Source organism: Gopherus flavomarginatus, chromosome 8 (assembly GCF_025201925.1).
Source record: "Gopherus flavomarginatus isolate rGopFla2 chromosome 8, rGopFla2.mat.asm, whole genome shotgun sequence".
NCBI lineage: Eukaryota > Metazoa > Chordata > Testudines > Testudinidae > Gopherus > Gopherus flavomarginatus.
This window is the reverse complement of record NC_066624.1, coordinates 42,200,369-42,218,142: the sequence shown is the minus strand read 5'-3', so window position 1 is coordinate 42,218,142 and position 17,774 is coordinate 42,200,369. Positions and strand designations below refer to the sequence as shown.

General features: G+C 46.9%; 1 protein-coding gene across 1 annotated transcript in view; it reads left to right on the top strand.

Annotated features, from left to right (window-relative positions):
* Positions 1 to 2,720: 2,720 nt before the first annotated feature.
* The window catches only part of LOC127056494 (BTB/POZ domain-containing protein KCTD8-like), a 68,355-nt gene continuing 53,301 nt past the window's right edge, over positions 2,721 to 17,774 (top strand). The window contains exon 1 of the mRNA XM_050964400.1: positions 2,721 to 2,796. The gene's annotated coding sequence lies outside the window, so the exon portion shown is untranslated. The remainder of the gene's footprint in view (positions 2,797 to 17,774) is intronic.

The window sequence follows — 17,774 nt, the reverse complement described above, 5'->3', positions numbered from 1 at the left end:
AGTGAAATAGTTGGCAGCATGCCCATTTCAATCTCCCTACCCCACTGAGATGCATGGAGCTGTTCAGCCGCTTTCAGAGCTGTTGTTTCAGGCTGGCTGCAGGCTGAGGTAGGTATCATTGCATCAGTTATGCTGCAGCCACGTTTGAAGGTATTCTTTGCTGCCAGCATTTGAGCTCTGTTTTAAAGGTAGGTTTAGGTTCTAAAGCAAAGTTCTGTGGCAAGGGGGGAATAATGTGGCAATTTCCATAGTTGCAGAAGCACCAAATACCCAGGGCTCTGTCACATTCCCCTGTGATATTATCATTATTATAGTATTGCCTAGTGCAGTGGTTCTCAATCTGTGGTCCATGGACAATGTCTAAGGGGTCTGCAATAGATTAGTCTGCAAACTGACTGAACAGAATGCAATTATATACACAGACAATAGATTTCCAAAGGAGTTCGCACCCGCATTTGAAATTTTGTAGAGGTCCACAAATGAAGAAAGGTTGAGAACTAGTGGCCTGAGTTAGGGACAGTGTGATCCATAGCACTAGGTGCTGTACAAACATATAAACAAAAGGATGGTCACTAGAACTGGGTGACATTTTTCATCCATTTTTTTTTTTGCATCAAAAATGCAGGTTTGAGGCGACAAAGACTATTCATGAATTCAGGTCCGTTATGGTGAATAGTTTCAGTAAATTAAAAATATACACTTTTCAGAAACATTGAAGCAGTTTGAATTTTCAGAAAAACGTTTCTTTTCAGAATTTCCCTAATGGTTTTTTGGGGGGAGGTGTTCAGTAAATCATTCCCCCCCCCCGCAAATACGATGAAATGTTTCAATGTAGGTTAAAGTAAACACTTAATTCCACCTAAAACTAATTTTTTTTTATTTCTTTGCTTTACCAAGAAATTTGGGGAAAAAAATAATTTTGGCTTGATACAGAAAACTTCTTCCCGCTCCCCCACAACCCACTTTTTATCAGAGCAGTGGCCAAATTGAAAAATCAGCTGTTCACCTACCTCTGAGCCCTCGTCCAGACTACCCCGCCGTATCGGCAGGTTAAAATCGATTGCTCGGGGATCGATATATCACGTCTAATCTAGACGCGATATATCGATCCCCGAGCGCGCTTACATCGATTCCGGAACTCCATCAACCCGAACGGAGTTCCGGAATCGACACGGAGAGCCGCAGACATCGGTCCCGCGCCGTCTGGACGGGTGAGTAATTCGATCTTAGATATTCGACTTCAGCTACGTTATTCACGTAGCTGAAGTTGCGTATCTAAGATCGATTTCTCCCCCCTAGTCTAGACGAGCCCTAATAGTCACTACTCGAAAGCATTTACAACCTGCGTCTATCATGAGAAACGCGGCAGAGGTGGATATACCACAGAGATGAGGGAACACAAGGTGCCCATGAGCCATAAAATGTGGCTGCTGCTTATTACAGTCATCAGCTGTGCCGGTGCCAGTGTAGAACTGAGACCCAGAGAGATTAAATCACAGTGGAAGGCTGAAGCAGAGCCAGGATTCATAAAGGTGGATATAAGGCAGAAGGGACCAGTAGATCATGCAGTGGGACCTCTTCTATAGTTGAGGATGCTGCCACCACAACTCAGCACCTGCCCCTGAAATCAAACCACAGAAAGGAGACCAGCTTCAGGAAACCAGACTGTTCTGTGCCACAGACAGAGCAAAGGAGGAACTGAGAGATACCAGTGCCTGAGGCCCCTGCAAGGCAGGGAAAAAATGAAGTGAGAGAGACCCAGATAATCGTGGCAAGTGAATCACACCCCACACTGCAGAGGAAGGTGAAAACTCCCAAGATCACTGCCAATCTGCCTAGGGGGAAATTCCTTCCGGGCCCCCCACATGGCGTGTGAGCAAGAATGAGGCAGCCAAGCACCTGAGACAATAGCAGGTGCAATGCAGATGCCTGGCCTGCCTTGTCCAATATCCCATCTTCAGCTGTAGTTATCCCTGATGCTTCAAATAAAGGAGATTTTTCAAAAAGACCCTCTCAGAATGCATTGAGGGTGGACAAAATCCCTTCCTGACCCCCTGCAGGTGGCTGGCTGAAGCCCTGAAGCATGAACTTTAGGAACATAACATTTAAATGGGAAGTAAGCCCACCATCACAAGCAACCCCCTCATACAATTTGACTCGGTCTTCTGGGTCTCAGTCCAAAGGCGTCCTTCATGAAGAAGGGACCTAGCATGGGTGGAGGGGTACAGAGACTCTAAGATACATGCCCTGACCCATAACAGAGTCAATCACTCTAGATACCTCTGCAGCTCTCATTAAGGTAGTGTCTGGGCACCTCACAGTCAGTCCTGGATGTTCTCCTCACAACTGCCTGATGAGGGAGGGAAGGATGGTCCTATTTATAGATGGGGGAATTGAAGCCCAGGGTCAATTAAATGACCCATCCAAGGTCACGTGTGACATTTGTGGCTGAGAAGGGAATTGAACCCAGCTTCCCTACATCCCAGCCCAATCAGGGCATCCCAATGGATGGGCCGCGTTATAATGCAGAGGGCTGGGGTCAAGCCTGCCAGGGAGTGGATGGCAGCACTGGCAGCTTCAGCAGAAGTTTGTGCCATGTGACAGCTCCTCCCTGCTCTGCTGAGGGACCACCCAGCCTAGCTTCTACCCTTCAGGTTCCCCCTCCAGGCAGCTGCAGGCCTTGGTTCCTATGCTGGTTATGCTGGGACAGCGCTGGGCGCCTGCGGCTGATTTATTCCATTGCAAAGTCGGTTCATTTCTCCTCCTCGCCAGATATTTGTCCGCATCTGTTCCAAGGTAAACCTTGGGAGCTGGCGGTCTGTTCTGCATCAACAAAACTTGGTCGCGCTGGGGTCAGAGAGAGTTCAGCTGCAGCCTGACTCTCTTTCCCAACCGTATTTCCCAGACAATGTTGTGCACCAGCAAATAAATCTACATGAGCAGAGTTATTACAAGCAGCAGGGCCGAGGAGCTCTGGGTCGAGTCCAGAGCAATACTGTGTCCCCCGCAAAACAGCCCCTCTGTGTCCTCCCCCAGCACAGCAACGTTCTCGTGGGAGGAGACATTCTTATCAATGGTGACACTGAACCTGGTTTGAGACTGGAGGGAGGGACGTATCCATTTATCAGAAAGATTTAAAGGGCTCAGACAGCGACTAAGATAACATCTGTACCCTGTGTTTTAACCTTTGGAAAACACAGTGTGAGCCCTGTTGTCTCTGGTTTCTGCATTCCAGACAGCAAACATGAAATTGCAGGCTGTGTCATTCTTGTTGGTCAGAAAGGTTTATTTTGAGAGAAGCCAAGTGTTCCAAGAAGACACAATCCAAGAAAGCTGCTTTGCCTAGCAGGTTTCAATGCTAGCTGAGCCCTTTGTAATCTGATGGCCTGAATTCAAAGGTTGTCACAGATGGCATGGATTTTGTGGGTCTGCATCTAATCCCCGGAGACTGGTCACGCATTGCAATGCTGACTGCTAACCTCCATGCCATTGGGAGTCTCTGTCTAGACACAGAGTCCTGCGGGGTGGGTGGTTGCAGGTGAGGACTAAGGGGTATCAGCAGAGCCTAGTAGTGCAAAATCAGAGGGCTGCATATCAGGACAAGGTGTATTGGCAGAACTTTGGGGGCCCAGCACTGGAAAGCAGGGAGGAGATGCTGTAGAAGTGGCCCTAGCCATTTTGCTGGTCAGGGAAGAAAATGTTTCTCCCACTCCACCCCTCCCAAGTGGCCAAGGAGCAGGGGAGCCAAGTGGCACAGCAGGTTGGCACCCAGGGTGACCACTCTGCTTGCCTGCCCCCTAGAAGGAGCTCCAGGTTGCTGTGGCTGAGGACTGAGGGGTATGGGCAGAGCTGTATTAGAAGCTTGGTATTGGAGTATCAGTGTGGGCTGACCTCAGGATGAGGAGCATTGTGGAACACCAGGCAATGTTGTAAGTTAGCACTGAGGTGCATTGGCAGAGCTGTCTGAGGTCCTAGGAGCAAAATGATAGATGTTGGGGGATGCAGATAAGACCTGAGATGCATTCCCAGTTCTGCCAACCCCGAGTGTTCAAAAATCGCAAGTCAGCTCCCCCAAAATACAAGACTGGCTTAAAAATCATGAGCTTTCAAAAGATATATTGGATATGTTTTCTTTGCCTTCTGATTCTGAGCTTTGAAATTTACTGGGGTCATATTTTCATATCTTTCTCTGAAACCTTGAGAGCTAGAAACTTCCTTATTTTTCAGAAAGAAAGCTGAGATTCCCTATCTATTCCCATGACTCCAGCAGCTGGGGCTTTAAACACCAATTATTGCGAGATTAATAATAAAATCAAGAGAGCTGGGGTTGTATGTGGCTGCTGATACTGGCTTCTCAGGGTATGCTGAAAGCTAGGACTATCATGATTGGCAGAGCTGTGGGGGCGGGAGGCTGCCTGCATCCTTTGGCCCTGACCCCTGCTGCTTGTCTGCGTCACCTTGCTGGTTTGAGGCTCAGATCTAGATAAGGAGGTTAAAGGACAGAAGTGCCTGCCAAAATGATGTTTCAGTTTCTGGAATCCACTCATCGTGTGTGAGAATGGGAGTAACAAAGGAAAGCTGTTGTTCGGGACCCAATCTGGGAGGTGGAAGGTTTTGCTTTGGATCAGTGCTAGATAAATGTCTATTTTTGGAAGGTAAATGTCAAAGGGAAGTGAGTTCTGGTGGCAGCTAGACACGAGTCAGAACAGGGGAAAAGGACAAGGTTAGGTCAGTGGTGAAAGGATACAGCTATCACAAGGGCTGGGTGCTCAGAAGTTTCTCTATCCTGCTCAGCCCACCTCTTATGAAAAGCTCCGCTGTTTCTTTCTCACCCCAGTAATTCCTGTTGCTCCTAACACAACAGTCTTTTGTCCTGTGCCCTGTACGACTCCCTGTCTTGTCTGATCAGGCCATGAGGAGGCTTGGCTGGGAAATCCTAGGGGAGAACGCTCAGCCAAACAACACTTGCAACTGCGCACAGATGGAGAAATCTGAAGGCAGATCTGATCCGATAACTCTTCTGTGGGCCTCAAAAGGATACAGTGGTGTTAGATTGCACACAGCTGGTGATGGATATCTGTGTAGGGTCTGTTTAACTGGACAAGAATTGTGCCCCCTTAAGACAGGCAGGGGTTAAACAGGGACCACCCCCGCCTGCTTGGCTAACTTTGTTTCATCTCTTTCCCTTGGGGTGGCACTTACATCTCAGCAAGAGGGAGTTAGTTTGCGGAGCTCCAAGATGTGCCAGGCCCTGGAACTGGGGTGCCCTGCTTGTGTCCATATTGATATTGCCAGCATTACTGAATAAACGGTGTTGCATGGCCCATGGCCCCCTCTTTCTGCAATGCATCCTGCCAGGGTTTTTTTTGCTTAGGGTGACATTTTCCATTCATCTTTCCTCTTTGTCAGACACTCTGGGGTTTTCATGGCAGTGGGTCGGGAGGGAGGGGGAGAGAGAACTGCTGAAGTTTGCAGGGAGCCCTGCGGTTCTGCGGTGCTATGTGAAAAAATGCCCTTTTGGCTCAGCGAGGCCTGACTGGGCCTTTCCTGTCTCCGAGGAAATGGAGATGGCTGACTGTGGGTGCTCTGTCCCTAAGGGGTAGGGGAGGGGAGAGAAAGCCACTTGCACTAGGAGAGCAGCTTTTCTGAATCTCTGCTAAAACACACTGGAGCTTTTTCACCAAATAACTTTGCATTTGAACTGGGGCTCCCTCACCCCCTTGATCTGGCTAGGTGGAAGGTGACCTGAATACTGTAGGGAGGCAGTGTGACCTAAAAGGTAGTGTACTGAACTGGGACTCCGGAGACAGAGTGCCTACTCCCAACTCCACCACTGGTGACCTTGGGAGTTACCTTCCTCAGTTCCATCTGTACAATAGGGATCATGGTACTTACCTCCCTTCCTAAAGGACTTTCAGATCTGCTGCTGAAAAGCACAATATGAGAGCTAGGTTTTATTGCTGAGTCCTTTCCAAAATATCCCAAGGAAAAGCTTTCATATGGAGGCAACTTTCCTCCTCCCTTTGTATTTCCAGTGTTGCTAACTCTCTTGACTTAATGATGAGACTGGTACTATCTGTTGTATTTCTGAAAGTCCCAGCTCCTGAAGTCATGTGAATACATGAGTGTCAAGGTTTTTTCCTCCACTTTGAACTTTAGGGTACAAAAAGTGGGGACCTGCATGAACACTTTTTAGCTTAATTACTAGCTTAAATCTGGTATGCTGCCACCAGCCAGAATTTAGTGTCTAGCACACTTTCTGTTCCCCCAAAACCTTCCCTGGGGGACCCAGACCCAAACCCCTTGGGTCTTAAAACAAGGAGAAATTAACCATCCCCCTCCTTTTCCCCCCAGACTTTCCCCTCCCTGGGTTGCCTTGAGAGGCTTCACACCAATCCAAACTCCTTGGATTTTAAAACAAGGAGGAATTAACCATCCCCCTCCTTTTCCCCCCACCAATCCCTGGTGAGTTCAGACTCAATCCCTTGGATTTTAAAACAAGGAAAAATCAATCAGGTTCTTAAAAAGAAAGCTTTTAATTAAAGAAAGAAAAAAAGTAAAAGTTATCTCTGTAAAATCAGGATGGAAAATGCTTTACAGGGTATTCAGATTCATATAGGCTAGAGGGACACGCCCCCCCCCAGCCTTAGATTCAAAGTTACAGCAAACAGAGGTAAAAATTCTTCCAGCAAAAAGACACATTTACATGTTGAGAAAACAAACATAAGACTAATCTGCCTTGCCTGGCTACTACTTAACAATTTTGAAACATGAAAGACTGATTCAGAAAGATTTGGAGAACCTGGAATGATGTCCCGTCCCTCTCAGTCCCGAAAGCGAACAACGAACCAAACAAAAAGCACAAACAAAGACTTCCCTCCACCAAGATTTAAAAGCATCTTGTCCCCCTATTGGTCCTCTGGTCAGGTGTCAGCCAGGTTTACTGAGCTTCTTAACCCTTTACAGGTAAAAGAGACATTTACCCTTAACCATCTGTTTATGTCAATGAGAAACTTAGCTTTCTTTTTGTTTTTTTTTAATGTATGTTTCTAGCCCCCGTGATCCTGGATAAAAGCTTAGAAATGTGACTCTAGAGTGACCTAAAAGGTAAAAAAAAAAAAATGACAGCAATTAAATAAGAACCCAAATGGGGTGTGTATTTAAATCTCAAGATTCTTAAGCCAGTCCTGTGACTTTTGAATTATTGGGGTTGGCAATACTTTATTTTTAAAAACTTACACTTATTTAGCTCTGGATTTGCCATCCTGAGCTTTCCCCCTTTTATCCCCAGAACAGAGCCCAGGGAGCGTGCAATGTGTAGGAATTGGGAAGTATCCCTTTAAATAGTTTGGGAGCCCTTTAGTGGGGGCCTCACTGTGTGTTCTATTGCAGAAGCCTCCAGATCCAAACAGAGCAACCGTGTGCATATGGGGCTAGGCCATGTGTGTTTGTGTGCTGCTAAGCACAGGCTATTTAGGGCTTGGGGCTTTCCAGAGCTTGGAGTCCACCAGGCATGTAGATCAACAGCCCTTCCCAGGCTGCTTCAGCCAGGCCTGGCAATAAGGCTCCCTGAGTGATGAGCTAAGCCAGTGGTGAGTGTGTTACAAGTCCCCCACTGTGCTGATCCACAGAGGATATGAGTGGTTGCATTGCCAGTTCTGGCACTAGTTCACACTGTAGCAGTTCATGTGGAGGTGCGCACTCCAGTCCCACAGTGCCAGCCCAGAGGGTGGCAGCAGCAGCTGTATGAATCAGTCAAGGGGTGAGAGAGAACCCCAAAGTTAGTTTGTGTCCAGCAGCCTCCTTAAAGAATTCCTTTTATATTCATTGCAGCCAATGCCATCCCATGTGCACCATGAGGGACACTGCAACACCAGCAGGGTAGCAGGGCCTGGAGAGTCTATGAGGGAAGCGGGGGGGGGGGGGGGAAGGCCTGAAGAATTCTCTGTGCCTCCCTGTACTGCCCTATGTCTGTCTCTTGCTAGCTTGGTGTCACTAGCCCTTCCTGTAACTAACTGATGCTAATCGGTGCAAACCCTCTCAGGGCATGGCTACACTCGAAACTCCAAAGCGCTGCCGGGGGAGCTCTCCCAGGGCTGCAGGTACTCCACCTCCCCGAGGGGATTAGTTTACAGCTCTGGGAGCACGGCTCCTAGCGCTGCAGCACTGTTTACACTGGTGCTTTACAGCATTGTAACTTGCTGCACTCAGGGGGTGTTTTTTCACACCCCTGAGCGAGAAAGTTGCAGCGCTGTAAAGTGCCAGCGTAGCCTTAGCCTCAGTTTCCTGTAACGTGCCTGTGACGGGTCCCCCTAGGGTGATACCTGGAACTGGGGTACCACTGAGCCCTCTGACCCACCAGCCTGGGCTCCTTCTCACACAGTGCTGCTGTGACAAGTTATGAAGCCCTCCAACCTTGCACTTTCACCAGCATTCCCACAGGTAAGGACACACCCAGCTGCAGTCACATGCAGGCTCTCTAACCACCAGCCTCCCAGCCTAGGATCCCAGAGCAGTACTGTCCTGCCTGGTGAAAATTTGGCCAGCATATGGGTTTACACCTGGTCTGCCTCTCCCTCAGTGTGAAGATGACCATGCACACTTGTGGTAACCAAGCTGAGATTTTCCCCAGGGACCTTAGGCAAATGCACACTGTTTTAGATTAAAATATAAAATAAGTTTATAAACTAGAAAAGAATAGATTTTAAGTAATAGCAAACAGCTCAAAGTAGATGACCTTTTAAAAAACAAAACCGCAGACTGAGTTTAACATACTAGATAGGCAGGATATGAATTAGCAAATTCTCACCCTGACTGATAAACAGGATGGCAGATTCTTAAGGCACAAGCTGCCTTGGCTTTGCAGCTTGGGTTTCCCAGATTTTCATACGCAGGCTAGAAATCTCTTTGGCCTGGGACCATCACCTTCCCCCAGTTCAGTCTTTGTTCCTTGTGTGTCTCCAAGTGTGTTGTTGTAGGGGGAGTGAGGTACCCACATGATGTCATTTCCCCCCTTTTATATCTTCTTCCCACTTGCTGGAAAGCTCTTTTGCTGTGACCTGGGTCAAACAGTTCCCATTGTGCAGTGCTATCTCTGAGAGGTTTCTGTTGTACACTGTTCCTGGGGTAATCCTTGTGCATTTCCTCAATAAGCCACTAACATTGTTTGGCCTTTTTACTGTTGTACCTGAAAGGCTGCTTGTGGGCGTTTTTCAACCTCATAACGTGTTTCAATAACACATACACAGCCAAACTTCATAACTTCACATACAACGACAGCACATACAATCCAACCAGATATTAATGTCTAGCAGATCAAGACTTTTAAAATGATAGCTCACCAGGGAGCAGGACAAGGGAGGGGCAGGATGGTACAGGAGCTTGCAAGGCACCCCCAACTAAGCATCTCCCAGCTTCTCTCCATGCTGCTGGGTTATGTGGCACAGGGGTATGGAGCCAGAGGGCAGAGCTGTGTAGGGAGCTGCTGTATGGCTCATTCTCCTCTCAGGGCTGTGGAATGTAATAACTCCTGCTACCCTGAGCAGCAGTAACTCCATCTCGCTTGGCTGTGGGAAACCAAGAGGTGTGTGCTGGGGAGCATTGCTTAGTAAACTCTGTGAGCGGCAGCACAGTACCTCTACTGGGCGGTGCAGAGGCTGAGGGAGGACCCTGCAGATAGCCACCATGGCCTTTCCTGTGTGTCCCCACCCATCTCAGTCCAGTGCCCTGAGGCCTGGTCTCTGCACAGCTGCTGCTGCAGAGGACCAGTGGTTCCCTGTGTGGCCTATTTGGAGCACACAGGGAAACAGGATGCCCTGCCTGGGCATAGAGGCTGAATTACCTCCTTAAGGCAGAGTCCCACCAGGGTATGGCTCATGTTCACCGGCAGGGCAGCTTGTGCTGTATGCATCTCCTGAGTCCATCAGCCTGGCACCTTATCCAGCACCCAGCGTTAACTCCCCTTAAAAAGTGATTCAGTTCCTTCCTCCCCACAAATAACCTCAGCCTGGCTCCAGGCAGCTCCAGGATGAGAGCAGGCTCCAGTCTGCTGCCTGGGGAAGGTATTTCTTGTAGCCTGATGTGCTATTCCCTGGGTGGTTCCACAAGGCCTGGGCTCCCTGCCAGTCTGCTGACAGCCAAATTGAATTACTCTGGGTAGGATGTAAAGCAGGGCTAAATTTATACATTAAATGCTGAAGTTACACAAAGGCCCTGTCAGAAAGGTTCAGCTCCCCAGGGCAAGTCATGCAGAAGGATCTACAGCATCCCTTCTCCCTGCCCCTAAAGGCTTGGAGCCTTCCTATATGATAGTTAAAACTGAAAGCCAGCCGGGCCTGTGGTTTGGAGCTATTCAGACACCTGCCGGATCACTTTGCAGGGATATTTTAAAAACTGAGGTCAGGAAGTAATCACACCAGGTCCCACCCAGTTTGGGTGCATGAGCCGCCCCCAGACACCGCACATCCATGACTGTTCTGGATGCTCTCTAGCACAATATGTGGAATCGCTGATCTTATTGAACAGGAGGTGTTTGTTAAACAAAAGACCCTTGGCTACAGACCCAGGGCATGTCTCCACTGCAGCAGCTGTGCCGATATAGCCTGGGTGCTTCCCACATTGACAGCAGGAGGTTTTTCCATCGACATAGTTAATCTATCTCGCTGAGAGGCAGTAACTAGGTTGATCTAATTGTGAAGTGCAGACCAGGCATTATACAAGTTTCCACATCACTTGGGTCCCCCCTTTGTCTCTCTTGTTGACCAGAGACCATGCCATCCATGAAATGCAATGCTAAACAGGGAGACAGCTAGGGCTAGATCCGCAAAGGGGAGTTAGGCTGAGCCTTTGAAGGTCTAACTTTAGGCACACAGCTGCCTAGTGGAATCCACAGCCTCGAGGTATTGTACCAGAGAGAGGGTGAGAGTGACTTTCTAGCTAGTGGTTTGGGCATCCCCTTGGGCTGTGGCAAAGTCAGGTTTGAGTCCCTGCTCCCATATATTTAAGTAGTTTTTACAAAGTGGAACAGCTTCACCAGGAGATTGAGAGCAGCCTGCTCCGGACTGTCCCTATAGCTTAGCAGTGAAGGCACTTAGCGAGGAGACCTGGGATCAGATCCCTGCTCCACATTAGGCAGAGTGGGGATTTGAACCAAGTCTTGCACCTGGCGTGTGAGTGCGCTACTCACCATCCTACTGGATAGAAGGGAAGGCTCACCACCATCTCTGCAGTCTCAGCTCTCGCCATGTTCCACCCTCACAGTCTGTGCTCTGCCAGTGACACCATTTCTCTGTCCTTGCCTTAGCGCTGCTCCTACAGCTTTCTCGCCACCCAATCCTCAGTCCAGTCCCCTTTAAAGCCTTGCTTCTTTTGCTGCCCACTGGAAGTGAATTAATAGTGCTACAAAAACTAATGCCAAGCTCCTCCCTCCTCGGGGTCTTGCACTGTGTCCTGCCTTTCTAGACTCCTGCACTGTATTTTGTCAAGCCCTGGTCTGCATATAATAATTCTTACTCCTGCTCACATGGAAAGTCAGCCCTTGTACTGGGCTTCTGTGAGAACAAGTCAAGGTCAAAACTGCATTCAGTCTTAGGACAACCTTTCCTGCAGACATGTTTACAGGCTGAGAACAGATCTGGACTGATCAGGGGTTCTGCCCCATGCTGTATTTTTTTCAAGGCTGTTCTCTGTCTATTTTTCTTTGGAGCAGCATATAGATTCCAAAGACTGGGGCAAATTCTGCTGTAAGATAGACAGAGGATCTGTCTGTCCCCACGCCCCTCTATCTGTCCATCATCATCTATCCAGAATTTGGCCCTCTGAGTCAAAGGAACAAATTCAGTAATGGCACTAGAGGGTGCGATTACAACTCCTCTCAAATGAAGATGTGCCAGTCTACACCTGGGCTGAATTTGAGCCAGACTAAAAAACATAAAGTAACTCTGGGAAGTGAAGCTTTGCTTCAAGGAAAGGTGAGGGGAAAGGGCCTCTGGGTCAGTGCTGTGTAGGGTATTTGTAGGGGACAAACACACAGAGGCAGAAGAGAGACCCAGTGGGGTATTGGGAGCAATGGGAAAAGCTCTCCGCAGCAGCCCCCTGACCTACCAGCTGGAATGTTATAGTGGATTAGGCTGAGATCACCACGCTCATTTCACATGTGATCTAGTTCTAATATTAAATCAGGTCTGCACAAGTGAAAGGCTGACAGCAATATCCCTCCTGGCACTATTCCAGACATCATTCCCAGGCTGTTATTTCATTCCAGGTTGGGCCATGGACATGAACCCGTCAGCCTGCCCCTCTTCCACCTTCCAGAGGCTTGGGAAATCCCGCAGAGCCATGTTTGGATGATTAATATCATTTTATATCTGATTTTATACAAAATCCTGGGGCACTTTTAAAAAATAGAATAAAATCAAAACAGAGCCATTATTTAAATAATCCATGGCTGAGAGCTCGGTGGCGGGGCACAGACGATTTAAAGGGATTGGACTCCCATTCTGAAGTCTGCCGGACTGCAATTTTCTGATTAATTCTTCCACAAATGATGGGCAAAACATCCTGACCCTGATCCTGCTGTTCCTGATGCTGGCTCCGCGTGGGTGGAACACCACTGACTGCAGTGGATTTACTGCCCATCTACACCAGAGTGAAAGGAGAATCAGACCCTTGGGGTTTAACCAAATTGAGATTATCCTTCCATTGTAATTAAGGAGAAGCATATACTCAGCAGTCAGAGTTCAGGCTGATGGGACTGCTCTTTAATTCCCAAAGGCTTTTGGCCAGGGGAGAGTTTCTGTTGAAGCCTCCAGCTGCATCAAAGCCTTCTGTGTCAGGTTTTCCTATTCTCTGGCTAAGCTATGCTAGGCATGGCTCCTTCCAGCCAGTAGGGGGCATTAGAGAGTGAAGTGAGCATTGTCAGCACCTTCGCTGCCTGCCCATGCACAGGGTATGTCATGTTGCCACCAAACTTGGGATCAGCCTGTGACTTTTGAAAAATGTGTATCAAATGCACATTTTCTGCCTTTCATAAACAGCTCTCAGAGCATAAGGAGCACCAGAACAAACTTACTGGTGAGCAGTGGCAGATTAGCCACTGGGCCAATGGGGATCCGTGCCCAGGGCCCCTGGAAAAATAGACACCCCCATGCACTGACCCCCATTTCCCCACTTACTCAGGCCCAGGGTCCCACAAAACCGTAATTCTGCCACAGCTGGTGAGGACTTTGTGCAATAGAAACTGCTGCTCCGTTTCACCCCATCACTCCCTTGCAAGTATTGGAAATAGGCTCTTTTTTACATCCCCACCACCCTGTCTGTTCTGTGTACCTTTAATACAACAAAATTCATGGCCATCTACAACTTCCCGTTTGTCACCATTCTGCATACCACGGTCACTAAGAACATCACAGCAACAGTGTGTGTGTGTGGGGGGGACACTGATCTTCCTGCTCCAAAACAAACATGCCTACCTTCTGAGCTAAAGGGGAATCTCCATTCACACTCACTATAGGCCCTAGGACACACAGTCAAGCACTTGATCCTCCAGCAGGGAATGGGATTGGTCAGTCCCATTCTTGTGGAATGTCCCACTGGGTCCTTGGAGGTGTGTCCATAAACCCTCATCAAATAAAATAGGCTTTTTAAAAATCAAACTTGCAATGAATGTTTGACAGTGAATTTCTGCTATGTGAAGTCATCAATTTGTGTGAGAAATTCATACTCAAGAGGTGGGGATAATAATAATTTAATCACTGCTCAGATGACATAACACACACTCCCGCAATGTATCTCCCGCTTCTTCCTCCTCCCCCCAGACTGCTCATGATCTAATTAATGCTCCTTTCTGATAAGATGAACTCACTACTGAACATCCCTTGTAATTAAATTACATGTGAGTTATGTTAAAGGTGAACTGAAAAGCTTTCCAGCAAAATGAATAAACAAATAGAGATTAAGAGCCACAGCCTATCCAGAAATGATACACAGGGAGACCTAAAACTGCAGATAATTACCTTAGCAAACAAAATAGGAAGGAACATAGGATTTGTGAGACAGGAACAGACAAATGGCCTGTCTAGTCCAGTATCCTGTCTCTGACAGTGGCCAATACCAGATGCTTTGGAGAAAGATGCAAGACAGCCCTATAAAATAACTGATAATTTTGCATTAAGGGGCCTGTGGGGAGATTTCTATCTACTCCTAGGAAGTTAGTGATTGGCTAGTGTCCCAAAGCACCCTTAGAAAATGTTATCCTATCTAATATAATTCTAGGTATTGGGCAGATGCTCAGCGGGTGTGAATCAATCAAGCTCCGTGGAGCTATACGGAATTACACAAGTGGCGGAGCTGGCTCGCTCTTAGTACTAGTTAGACAAATGTCTACCCTTTTGTTGAGTTCTACTCAGCTTGGTGCCTTGTGTCAGTGAGTTCCACAGGTTAACTGTGCCTTGTATATGGGATTTCCTTTAGCCATTTGAAATGTGTTGCCTTTCAGTTTCACTGAATGTCCCCTTGCTCATGTATTAAGAAAGAGGGTAAATAGGAGCCCTCAGATTTTTAACTACTGCTGAAAAGTGTTAGATGAGACTGTCCAGGCCCCTTTAAGAGGAAGCAGGTCCAGCCCGGCTGTGCCTTGTTGACAGCACGGGGGACTGAAGAGAAGACAATAGGCCGTGGTTTGGAAAGAGAGGTGGGAAGGGGCGGCTGGGATGTGGGGGAAGATCTTGAGAGACAGTGATCTAGCTGTTGGAGTTTTCCCAGAGAGCAGTAGTGGAGAGCTGCTAGGGGAAAAGAGCTGGGAAAGCTCCAGGCCAGGAGGGCCGTGGGGGTAAGTTTGCCCACTGGTTTCTCTGAGCTCAGAGAGAAGGAAGGCTTGAGGGAATAGTCATGAGCTGGGGGCAGAACTCAGGAGGGACGAAGACCTTAAGCCCCAGGTGGGTGGGCCTTGGTTACTTTGCATCTTCATTAAGCCAGTGTGGGTGGATGATGTTTATTCTGTGCTTTTTGTTTGGGCTTTGAGGTCAGCTGGGGGCCACCAGAGAGTAACCTGCGAACCTGCCTGCTCTGATTGAAGAGGGAGTCTGAAGAAGAGCCTGGTTTTGATATTATGGTAATGGGCAACACCTGGTGGCTTTGGGAGCATTTTATGACAATAAATTAGCTGGCAGCAATGGCATTATTGACCTAAAAATTCGAGGGATCATGCTGAGGCTGGGATTCCTGTGAGGTCATCTCTAGCCACCAGGGGCACTGCAATTTTAAAATCAAGATGGGATGCTTTGGTAAAAGATCTGCTCTAGGAATTAGTATGTGGAAGTTCTCTGGCTGGTGCTGAACAGGAGATCAGACTAGTTGATTACAATGGTCCCCTCTGGCCTTGAAATCTATGAATATATAAAGAGATAGGTATTATTAGGTGTCTTTTAACTCTCTCGTTAACTATTGTTTCAATTAACGTACTAGATACAGAATAAGGCTTAGTGATTTCCCAGATCACCCCTAACAAAGAGATACATGACACTTTTTTGCTCTCAAGTACTCTCCGTATAGCGCATATTTTTGTTAGCAGTTCATCCTCTTCTTTTGGACTCATCTCAAAAGGGACTTACAGTGACCTTCAACCCCTCCCAAAGCAGAAATCACCTGCCCCAGCTCTGACTAGCCCTGAACTTCAGGGCCAGTTCACCTTATACTCTAAATGCATAGCTTTGTATGTAATCAAAGGATCAAAGACCTTCTCAGCTGCAGTGTGGCAGCCATGATGGGCCTAGTGAGAAAGGTGGAAGAACCTGATGGAGTATTTGGTGATATTGGACTTTTGAAAGGAGATCCAGTACAAATAACCTTAAGAGACAACATGGAACCATACCGTATATGTACATCTCTCAGGATTCCTGTCCCATTACTTCATAGAGTGGAAACTGAGTTAAAGAGAATAAAGTGGATTGGTATAATTGAGAAAACCTTTGAGCCAACAGCATGATAGGCCTCAATGGTACCAGTTATAAAGAAAAATGGAAAAATATGAATCTCTGTGGATCTTAAGATTTAATGAAGCAGTCGCAAGATAAAAATATATCCTCCCAACAATGGATGACTTCCTCCCCAAAGTAGGAGGAGCTACAGTATTCTCCAAGCTGGAGGCTTTGAGCAGATTCTGAAACGAATTCCATTAGCCAAAGAAAGTGCTAAGCTGACTATATTTATCACACCCTTTGAGAGATTTTGCTTTCAAAGAGCCCTTTTTGGGATTCCCAGTGCACCTGAAAGTTTCCAAAGAAAGATGGCAAAACTGCTAACAAACACAAATGGAGTTGGAGCTTTTCATGGACAATATCGATCTTTGATGGAAGAACACAACAAAACCGTCAGCGAAGTCCTAAGCCTAATCAGTCGGTCTGGATGGAAGCGAAACAAGGAAAAATACATTTTCCATCGACCCCAAATTGAGTTTCTGAGACAGACAATAAACAAGGACGGAATCCATCCTAGCTCTGAGAAAGTAAAAACAATTAGAGAACTGAATACACCAACTAATGTACCAGAACTGAAACATATACTGGGGATGGTAAATTATCTTAGCTGATATCTACAAGGCCTTTCTACAGTGACAAAACCACTGAATGAACTGTTAAAGTCCAACACATAGTCACACACAGACACAGAAGAACATGCACAGATTGAAAAGGAGTGCCTGGTGAGCATATAGGCGTGTGAGAACTTTTACAGATATCTGTGTGAACTGGATTCATTTACATGGATAAAAGACCATAAACTACTTATAACCTTCATCAACAGAAAAGACTTGTATCCAGCACCACTATGATGCCAACGTCTATTGAAAAGGTTAATGCAATTTAACCCAATTGCTGAGTATGTTCCTGGGAAAAAATCTGTTAGAAGCAGTCGCTCTGTCATGGAGCACAGCATAGCACTCAACTTCCCATGAGCTTGAAGATGATGTGAAGGCATATGTGGATGCTGTGGACATACAGAAAAAAGACTGCTCCAGCTACAAAAAGCAACCTCAACAGACATGGAATTTCAAGACGTTCTAAGTTACATTGGCCCAAGTATCTAAAGGACACTAAGGAAGTGACAAGAGACTACTTTGCAGTGCATAGACAATTAAGCAAGTCAAATGGACTCATGATTAAAGGCAATTGCATTGTAATTCCAAATGAAATGAGAGAAGAAACCCTAAACCACACCCATGAAGGGCAGCAGGGAGTAACTAAATGCTGTGAATGTGTCAACCAGTCAGTGTGGTGGCCAGACATCAGCAAGGTCATAAAGTATCTGCATGTGAATATTGCAGAACTAACAGACTAACACAACACAAAGTACCTTTAATAACAACACCTCTACCAGGCAGACCTTGGACGAAACTAGCTAGAAATTTGATGCAAATTCAGAGGAAATCATTAGCTGGTGGTTGTGGACTATTTTTCCAGGTATATAGAAATAGTGAACTTGTTACTGAAAAGCTGAAGTGCACTTTTGCTTACTTTGGTATTCCAGAACAACTATTCATGGTCAATGGACCACAATTCACTGCAGCAGAATTTAAGTCCTTCCAAATGAAATATGATTTTGATTTTATTCCTAGCAGCCTACATTACCCACAAGCGAATGGAGAGGCTGCAAGAGCTCTATGAAAGAAAATCCCACAGCAAGAAGTTCAATTCCTTGCTCTTCTGAGTTACAGATCAACACCAATAGCAGCTACTGGTTATAGTCCAGCACAACTCTTGAGGAGGAGACAACTCAGAACT